The 10,741-nt window shown below is 39.8% G+C and overlaps 1 pseudogene; it reads right to left on the bottom strand.

Moving 5' to 3' along the window:
* Nucleotides 1-9,711: 9,711 nt before the first annotated feature.
* On the bottom strand, nucleotides 9,712-10,300 carry LOC133084660 (MARCKS-related protein-like; annotated as a pseudogene).
* Nucleotides 10,301-10,741: the final 441 nt, after the last annotated feature.

The following is a 10,741-nucleotide window of genomic DNA, read 5'->3' as shown; positions in this document are numbered from 1 at the left end:
ACCACTTCAGACATGCACACTTTAATTTGCTAATCTGAGGTAAGATGATACTACTTTTTAGGTAGCTGTCTTAAATACAAGCATAGAGACCTGCCACATTTTACAAAGCAAAAAGTGGATGGATCAGGCAGGGAAACTCTTAGTGTTGTGGAAAAGTACTGGCTTTGGAGCCAAGGAAATCCAAGTTTGAATCCTAGATCTACTCTAAACTTTGAGACCTTTATCCTCTTTGGATTACAGTTTCCTCCTGCATAAAATAAGAATTTTTTAAAAGGGCCATTTGTGATAAAAATGGTCTCATTTTATTTATAACCAGATTACAGTGCTCCAAGTCCACATTGCCTTTAGAATCAGGAATTCCAATCCTTTTTCCAGAGGCTCCCCTCATCGAATGTTTCTGGGAATTCGTCTCCACTCACTGCCTGAGAATGGAGCAGCAAATCAGATGGTGCCTCTAGCTGGATTTCAACACTGCTGGCCCCTTATAAAATGTTGGTATCTACTGGTCCCAGAGGCCCTGGTGCTACCTCCACTGCCTGCAGTACTTCTGAGGCAGGCTGCAACATGCTCTGGTGCCCTCTGAGCATATCTACACTGGGTCTTCAAGAAAAAAAAAAAGGCAAGAATGGATTCTTGAGGTGAATGGCCAGGCAGAAGGTGAAAGATGTCCTTCCTTCTATGTTACACTTAGTCAGGGTGTGTTCCATAGCAGATAGCTGGCCACAAAGAGGCATCCTGAAGATTTTATGTTTTTAAGCTCTTTTGATTCTCCCACACGATTATTTTCCCCTGGGCATTATCGCCAATACTGAATTTGATGAATCCAGAAGGATAGTGCCAAGTAAAATTTAGATAAACCCACAGTTGACAAATCCAAGTATTAATTGGGAGATGTCAGCTCTATTTAGAAGAGTTTCTTAATCTCTTGTAGATTATATCAAGAAAGAACTGTGACCTTGTAAGAACTATCCAACAGTGTCACTAAGACACAGCACTTGGCCCAGATCAGAAATGTAATCTCAGTGCTCCTCTTAGCATAAAATAGAATTTACCAAATTTGCAGACGTTTTCCTTAGAACCTACCATACTGCAGATTCTTTAGAATTTATGCGATCCTTATGAGTCCAGAAGCTACAAACCAGTAAACGGTCTTAGAAAACATTTGGTTACCAGAAAACAATGGTTTATCTTGTCCTCTGACAAAATTTGCACATGACTTATTCACTGAGTCAAGCATCTCACTGTGGACCAGCCAGATCATTCATTTGATGGTAAATGATTGTCCATCTAAACCTGTTAATTAAAATATACAGCATTAGATTTTTTTTTTTCCATTAGAGAACATCTCTATTGCCTACTGATTGGTCAAATAGAAACAATACCCCAGTTCTTAAATTTTGGAGATGACACACTCCTTCCCATGACAGTGAATGTATGCAAAGCCCACAAAATGTGGTGTATAAGAAATATCAAGGGGATTTTGTGGTCTGTGGACCCCAGGTTAAAAACTGTTGAGACACAAAGAATTTCAAATATGAAGCAAGATTTTCAGACATTTGAGCTTAGGGCGTCAAATTGGATTTTTGTTGATAACTTATAACACTGAGTTGATAATAATTAGTTGTATTGTGTGTCTTTAATGCATTTGGGTGGTAGAATTGGACAAAATAAATATTATATTTGATTTGGTGTTGCAGATAGATTTTTATTAAAATTTCCTGTTTATATAGGATAGCATATTAGTTGTCTAGGGCTGCCTTAAGAAAATACCACAGACTGGGTGGCTTAAACAACAGAAATTTATTTTCTCACTATTATGGAGGCTGGAAGTCCAAGATCAAGGTGCCCGCAGGGTTGGTTTCTTCTGATGTCTCTCTTTGGTTTGCAGATAGCTGCCTTTTTGCAGCCTCTTCTTATGATTGTCCCTCTGTGGGTCACACTCCTAGTGTCTTTTCATACGTCCACATTTTTTCTTCTTAGGACACTAGTCAGATTGGATTAGGATCCACCATGTGACCTCATTTAATCTTTATGACTTCTTTAAAGGTCCTATTTCCCATACAGTCACATTCCTAGGTATGGTGGGTGGGGGGATGGGGGAGGTAGGGCTTCAACATATGAATTTAGGGGGAGACATAGTTCAGGCTGTAACACATAGTATATGAATTTACTTGCCTTTATTTGCCCCTAAAAGTGTTATTTCAAATTCCAAATTTTCATACTTGAATTATCCTTCAGAAACATTACATTGTATAGAAATTGCACCTCATTTTCTTACGTTAACCTGATGTCAATAAAACTGGCAATGGTTAATTTGTGGCCCAAAGAAAACAACCACAGACAAAAGGCTTTATAAAGAGAAAATAGTAATAACTGTAGTTTGAAGAGCTTTTCTTGGTCTTAAATGTCATCATGGAATAAGTAATGTAAATAATTAATATGTAGTTTTGAAAAGATTTATAATATTTGTTTAATTGTCATGTTTGCTTTTTATGTAGAAGAATTGGTGTACAAGTTATTCTTGGCAACGGAAAGACTATACCAATTACATTTTAATTCTCACCACACTACTGAGTTTGCTATGTTACAAACATATCAATAATATATTTGCAAATCTGCCAGCTGAGGTTGGAAATTGCAAGGGAGAAAGAATTGGTGGGTTTATATTACAATAGGCTAAAAGAGCAAACATTAGACATTTATTTAGAAATAGTACACTTATTGTTAACTTTCACTGTTAAACTAAACTTCCCAAATAAAATATCTTATATTGGTGTGCATGCAGAAATGACAAAAGGTGAATACAAAGAGGTAAAAATTATACAGCTGAAGCATGGACACAAATCCAAAGCAAATGAAATTAATATTGGATATTAAAATGGTAAATATTTAGGCAATAAATCTTACAATATCAAGGGTATCAGTAGGTCAACTTCCACATTTGTGAAAAAGGTGTCAAAAAGAGACCAGTCTACTTAGTCCTTCTCCCTTACCAAAAATCTTTTTTACAAAGAGGAAATCAGTATTTTGTGAGAATTGGATCTTTTTTTTCATTTTCCAATGAGCAACCAGTTTTAAGTAATATTAAAGGCATTTGAACCCAGAAAATATGCAAAATATAAACAAAATTTTAACCCTATTGCATGATGCATCAGATGAACGACAGAAATAATTGCTGTCAGTTTGTGCTTTTTTGACCAATAATTCTCTGTATTTCCTACAAGTAACTTGAGTGATGCAAATGACCTTATTTTTACAGCATGCTTTTATTAAATAGTTTATTATTTTGGCAGACTAATAAAGATTTTGGTATTTGCTTTTATTTGCAATAATATTACCACCACATAAAAAAGGATTTTATGTTCTTTTTGAGGAACAAGGAGGATAAAAGTGGTGATGGATAGCACAACTGAGGCATCAGCAATGAGCTGGAAATGAGACACATAAATATGAAAGCAGAGCTAAGAAAATAGAACTGCACCCTTGGCCTTTCTTAAAAGAACATGCACACTTCATGGTTCATTCACACTGTTACAGAAACTCCTTTTGTTTCCAGTGAATCAGGGAATGCATGTAAAGTCTGAAACACTATTCTTACTCATAGCTGACTGACTTCTTCTATTTAATTAGACTCATTCCGGGGAAATATTTCCAAGCTTTCTGAGGATGTTTAGATTTGAGGAAAAAAAATAATCAATTGACTAAAAAGTTGGTGGCCGGAGGGACGGAAGGGGAATCAAAACAGATTTACTATTTTTACCATTAATTAGCACAGTGCACAGAAATGAAAGCATTCCACACTGTAGCATCTTAGAGTCAATAGAGCAATTGTGTAGTATTTAAGGATATTCGATGTAGGTGGCTAGGCAATTGAATGTGTCAATTAAGGACAAATGTATTAAGGACAAATAATATTATATATGTATATAAACATTGGGTAGACCACATTAGATGGAGGCTTTGGGAATTATAGCATTATATCTTGCCAGTGATGGTACACGTTTATTCAAAAATTATAATTGTTTTTGTGTTGCATGTTTTCTGACAATGTCAGTATGTAAATTTTACATGTCAAATATTATATATTTATTGTCACCAGAGTATGTCTAGTATTAATTTTATCTTTTTCCGTTAATAACATGTTTCCTTGTAGCAGCATTTAATTGTTACCATGAATGAAAGCAGATTGTGATGAAGAAATGGAGGGAAGGTAAATCTTTTATTCAGGGCCAGAACCTGAATTGGCAGCTCTTAGCTCAGTAATATTCAAACGTGGAACTATTTTTCTTTGCACATGAAAGTGCAGCCAATAGATGAAAGTAGGAAGAAGTAATATGTTGTGAGCTGAGAAATCCACTGCTTTCATTATTGACATAATTCTTCAGATCTTACAGAGGGAGAGAACTCTACCATTTGGACTCTTGCTGCAAAGACTTACAATAGACATGATTCTGACAAGAGGTTGGTGGTAGCTGAACAGACTTAACAATTAATGGTATGCCAAGGCTGAGTTCAGAGAATTGCTTTACCCAATGCCAATCATTCATTCCTGGCAGTAGCACTTCACATCTTTCCTGGGATGCCGTCCAACCACAGTAGCATCTAAAATATATCGAGCAGTGTTACAGTTGGAGGTGAAATTGAAATTTGCGCCAAACAGAAGTGACAAATTCACATGGCTGAGTGTTGCCTAGCAATCAGGTCCAAGGGGGATGTGGCAATTCTGCGTTTACCCATGGGGGTGTGTAAAGGGGGAAAGAAGTATTTACATTAGAGCTTAGGTGGTCTCACGAGTAGAGCCAGGTGTATGAGAGACTTCATTTCACTTCCAGAGTGTTAGGAGGTAGGAATTGAAGTGGCATAGGGAAAGGAGAGCAGCAGCTGAAGTTGGTAGGATAAGCAGCTTTCAAGTCAGAGGTTCTCAGCAATTAACCTGGGGAAGGGGGAGAGCAGCAAGATGCCAAGATGCCAGACTTGCTTCAGAAATTCATGGCAATTGGCCATCCTGCTGCCTTTTGACTGCAGGCCTCTGATGCACCTCTGTTCAGCTGACACTTGGCAGCTGGGTGGCCCCAGGGTAAAGCGAGCAAATGGTGGCCTTCTCTTCCCAGAAATCCACCTGGGAGCAAAGCTCCCACTGGGCAGCCAGACTCAAGAGGTTAGTGGAAGGAATGGAACACTCAAACTGAAATTCTAACCTTGTGCCCTCATTTACTGTTTCTTTTGGGGGTTTCCCATTCCACCTATTTTTTTATTGGTCTTTTCTTTATCTTGGAGAATGCTACTCAAACTCTCCCTACCCTATACTCTACAGTACAAAGTGACCGTCAGAATCAACGATGAACATACGAAACAGCAAGTGGATACATCAAAATACCAACTCTGGGGAAAGAGACACAGTGCTTGCCCTATAAAATTTTCTCAGGTCACAACCTGAGAAATTTTGTGCAAATAATTTTGTCTTGGGTTTTCCACCCCTCCTTATTTGGAAGAAGAATAAACCTGGAAATTTGTAGTGTAGATTTAACTGTTTAGTGGAGGAACTCATGGAGGTATTACAGCCACCACACCATAGATTGTTTTCTTCTTTGCCTACTTTTTTGTTGTTCTCTTTCTTTTGAACTGTTAGGACCTCATTAAACTGATGAGTCTAGACTGCACAGCCCTGTGTGAGAGAAGAGCCCAATCTAGACTGAGACGGTGGACATTGTCATTCCCCCCTGTGGTGCTCACTAATCCATAGACTTAGTCTTAATGAATCTCAGGCCTGAGTGAGTGCCCATTCCCAATGTTGCAAAACTTCAATACTATGTCTAGGGTGTTTGGCTAAATTTGTATGTAATCTGTTGTTTTCTCAAGGAGACAATAACTTCTAAGGGCAGGAACTTCTAAGGAGGGTCAGATAAGATAAAAAGGTGAAAATGTAAAGTGCTATGTAATTGTAAGGTATTTTTGTTATTTCATTTATGTGTAGTATGCTGCTCATTTCACAATAGATGTTTCATAAATGCTGGTGGATCAATGGACAGACTAGATTCATGGATGAATTGTTAATGACTGATGAATGTATAAAACCACACATACATTTAAGAGATTCAATAGATCATAAAGCTGGCTAATAATAATAACAACAACTAAATTTATGGACTGCTCATTTTATGTCAGCCTAAATTCTTTACATTAATTAACTCATTTAATTCTCACAACAACAATATGAGGTAGATATTATGATTCTCATTTAAAATGAGAGGGTTGTTGCGCAGAAAGGTTAATCAGTTTTCCCAAATTGTTAGTAAGTGAGGAGAACTTCTTTCTAACTGGACTTCAGAAGTAACCTCCATTAATGGTATTAATTACCCATATATATTAAAATTTGGATCTATTCTATTTAATTTCTGTAAGCATGAAAAGCTAAAGCAGAATGCAGTCAGTACACTCTTGTGGTAGGCAGAATAGGACACTTCAAAAATTACCATATCCAAATCCCTGGATCCCCTGAATATATTAAGTTACATGGCAAAAGGGAATTAAGGTTGCAGATGGGATTATGGTTGCATATCAGATGAACTGGATCTAAGGAGAGGTTATCCTGGATTAATCAGGTGGGTCCTATGTAATCACAAGAAAATACAGAAATAGTGAAGAGAGAGGTAGAAGAGTCAGTGTCAGAGGAGGAATGCACTGTGAGAAAGACTTGACCGCCATTATTATCTTTGAAGATGGAAGGGGACCATGATCCAAGGAATGCATACAGTCTCTATAAGCTGGAAAAGGCAAGAAAATGGACTTTCCTCTGGGCCCTGCCCATACCTTGATTTTAACACAGTGAGACCCATTTTAGACTTCTGACCTCCAAAACTGTAGGATAATAAATTCATGTTGTTTGAAGTCATTAGGTTTGTGGTAATTTGTTACAGCAGAAACAGGAGACTAATACAGCTTTCAAATTCCAAGATTACAGAATGAATTTTGATTTCTCACTAATCCAATGCTGGAGTTTATTGACATAACTTCAAGAGTCAAAAATTGGAAGTCTTGGCCTGATTTAGATTCATTATTAGTCTTATTTTCATTTGAACTATGTATGAGGAAAATCTCTCTACATAATCTATAATTTCTGAACACTTTTTCTCTAAAACAAACAATGTCTATTTTTATTCCATTTTAAGTATATTATGATCGTTAAAATTATGGACATAGGCACCCAAAATTACCTGGAAAAGAGAGACACCAAGTTCCATGGTCTATGATTTAAACTTTTCTGCCCTGTTACTTCACTTTCCTTGCTCTTTGTCTCTCCTGTTCTTTCCCATCTTCCTTCACCTGTCCTTTGTTTAACTCTCAAAACAATGATCTCCTCAAACCTGTTACTTCTCTGGCTAAAGATCCATTAAGAATGCATCCCTTTTTTAAAGCCTCAGTATCCTAATATTTCTATTTCTCTTCTTTTCCCCTTTAGTAATAGTAGTATTAATAATGATAATAGATGGAATCCATTAAGCACTTCCTATGTGCTAATATTGTGATAAATGCTCTACATACACTGTATCATTTAATCCTCATAAAAAATAAGAGGTAAGTACTCTTATTATTTCTGTCTTTCAGATAAGAAAAGGGAGGCATAAAGAAGGTTAGAAACTTGCCCTAATTCCATTAGCTCAGAAGTGGAAGAGCTGGGATTCAAATCCAGAGAAGTGTCCACTTCAGGTGAGTGATCTTAACCTCACATTCTGCTGCCTTCTGGTTTAGTTTCTCCCTGGAAGCAGCTACTAGACTGCCTCCTATGCAAAAAGTACCTGAATTATGCATAGTGCTTAAGATAACAAAAGATAAAAGTGTTAAGTGCTCTGTCCTGAGGAGAGCCCTAGGTGGTTAAGAAATAAACAGAGTAAAAATGGGGGAAGTTAGAAATCCAGGCAGGTGTTGTACACGTGAAAGCCAAGGTTATCCACAATGGAAAGTAGACCCTGAGAATATCAAGGCAGGGCCCTTGGCTTATTTAGTTTCATATTTTGAGCACTTAGCACCAAGCTCAGTGTACAGTGAGTGTTCCAACAGTGATTTTAAACCTGGGTTTGCTGGACCACCAGGGATGTGATGATAATATTGGAGAATCTATGTGTTTTACAGTCAGTATTCTAAAATGTCAAAGAAAATGATCCATCTACAATGATAAGACTGCACAGACTGTTTAAAGAGATGAGTTTCTCGGCTGTTGGCTAGGATTCTACCAGTTCAGTAAGATTATATCCTGGTTACTTCATGATGACCAGAAACTTTGATTAACAGATATGTATGTGTAATAAAACAGGAAACCAAATACTGCTTAAAATAAATTTGTTTGCTAAACAAAATATATCAAAACAAGGACTATGGAGTCTAATGAATTAAAAAACTTTACTTAATGGTGAAAAATTTGAGAACCGTAATGTGTACTCAAATATTAATTAAAAGTTGAGTGAATAGGTTCAAATTTTGTGTCTCCAAATATCCCCAGTTATAATCTAATGCTTCTATTAACAGATTAATGAACTACTTCTTGTAGTCATCATACTTTAGTGCTAATTGGCTTATCAGCTCAACTTCTGTGACAGGTGACATGTAGCTGAGATCTGGGCACAGAAGGAATGTGAGTTTTAATCAGAGGGAAGACAAATTTTCTGGAAAGGGCTACATAATTTTATCTAGTAGGAGGTATTAAGGGGCTAATTTCTTTTGGGCTGGGGGGTGTAGGTGTAGAAGAGAGTAACATAAAAGAGGAGAAAAAGTATGGAAAGAAGAGATAATACAGCCAGAGACAAACATTATGTATTACACAATTTGCCTACTCCTAGTACTTTCAACCAAAACAGACGCAATTAATAAATAATTTCTGGGCCTCTACATTAAAGGACTGTGCCATTCAAAATATGATTCAAAAAAGCAAACAAACAAAATATGATTTTTTTTTTTAAAGGGACGACATTTATTCCTTTTCCAAGTGTTACAGTAAAACCAGGTGGAAGAGAATGGTTTTAGCAGCTGGAAAAAAAAAATGACAAATCTGGGGTTTGGCCATTAAAAGTTATTTACAACAATGGAAGGGGAAAAAAAAAAGACAACAAGAAGTTGTTTCACATTACATACCTCTCCCCAACCCCAAAGCTTAATACTTGCTTACCAAGTCAAAAAAGAGACACAGTTGATTCACAAGCCAGAGGTTTGAACTTGAGTAAGACATTTATAAAAACCTAAAAGGGGGCAGTGTCCTCCCCAGCCAAGGGGCCACTAGGCACAGCACAAGAGACTAAAAACTCAACAGGGGAAGGCTGGACACTCAGGGTTTGGGAGTGTAGGCACCCCCAGATCTGGCTCAGGGATTCGGGGAGTAAACAAAACCTACTTGGAGAAGAATTGGGGAAGAAAACCAGCAATTGCCTTCTGCACAGGTGGGGACAGGGAAGGAGGTAGGGACAGGGGCAGGAGCATTTCCCATCACTAACCTAACTTGGGAAACTGCAAGGGACCATCTTCAACTGGCCTTAAGAGGAAGACCAGATGGATGAGTGGAGAATCCACAGGAGGAAGAGGACGAGAGGGAACGTGGCTAGGGGGCAACAGCCCCTTCCTTTCTGGGCGCAGGAAGGCAGCCAGGGCACCAGGTCCAGGCAGTGACCTCACAAGGACAGCACAGTTTTTGCAGCTTAAGATCACCCACCTGCCCCCACCCAGCTACTCATTCTGCCCGCCCGCTGGTGTAGGGCCCCTCTCTGCCCAGAGCGGTGGATGGCTCTGCGCCTGGGGCCCTGCCTCTTCTGTGTCTCCTCCCTTGGAGGCAGCACCAGCCTCTGCCCCTGTGGCCTGGGGCTCCTGGCTCTCAGGGGTGGCGCATGCCTTCCCTTCCTGGGCAGTGCCTTCCTTGCTGCAGGCACCGACCGCCCCTGCTCCTGCCCTTCCTGTGGGTGAGGAAGCAGACGGATCCCCCCACGCCCCCTTCCGATTTCTCTTGAAGGACAGGCCACTCAATTTGGAAGCCTTCTTGAAAGAGAATTTCTTCTTCTTCTTGGGGGTCTCCTTGCGGGGAACCTCCCCTTTGCCCTCAGCGCCCTGGCTAGGGGGTGCCGGCTCGATGGCATCGCCAGTGGCCCCGGCTGCCTCCTCTGTTCCGTTCACGGGGGACGACTCCCTTCACCTTTGGGGGATAAGTCTGCATTGCTTTTCACGTGGCCGTTCTCCTGTCCGTTGACCTTAGCGGGGGAAGCGCCTGCTGCCTCCTCCGCGGTCACGTCAACCGGGCAGACTTGGAGCTCTGGCTGCCCATGGCGGGGGTTCTGCTGGGGGGCGCCCGAAGCCGCCCCGGGCTCGCGCCGCAGGGGGTAGTTCGGTCGGGGTGGGCCTGGCCGGCGGAGGGGTGGGGCTCGCGCCTGAGAGGGGTGTGGGGGGGGGGACCGAGCTCCACGCCCGCTCAGCGCCCGACTCGCTAGCTGCGCGCCAGAATGCCTAAAATGTGAGTCTTGTTCTTTGTCCTCAAGGGGAAATGAGATTTAAGCACCGGGCTAGCAATAGGATGAGGAGAGTAGGGCACTTCATTTAAGCATATAAAAATGTATATAGTGACATAAAGTAAATCATTATTTCATTTAACAGTACAGAGATAGCATCAGGTAGTACCAGAAGAATTAACCAGGGAATGATAAAAATTTTGGGGGAGGGAGCCATCATTATGGCCTGGAATCAAGAGGTATTGAACCAATGTACTGGG

Source organism: Eubalaena glacialis, chromosome 2 (assembly GCF_028564815.1).
Source record: "Eubalaena glacialis isolate mEubGla1 chromosome 2, mEubGla1.1.hap2.+ XY, whole genome shotgun sequence".
Taxonomy (NCBI): domain Eukaryota; kingdom Metazoa; phylum Chordata; class Mammalia; order Artiodactyla; family Balaenidae; genus Eubalaena; species Eubalaena glacialis.
The sequence above is the reverse complement of the archived record's forward strand: the minus strand, read 5'-3'. Positions and strand labels throughout refer to the sequence as shown.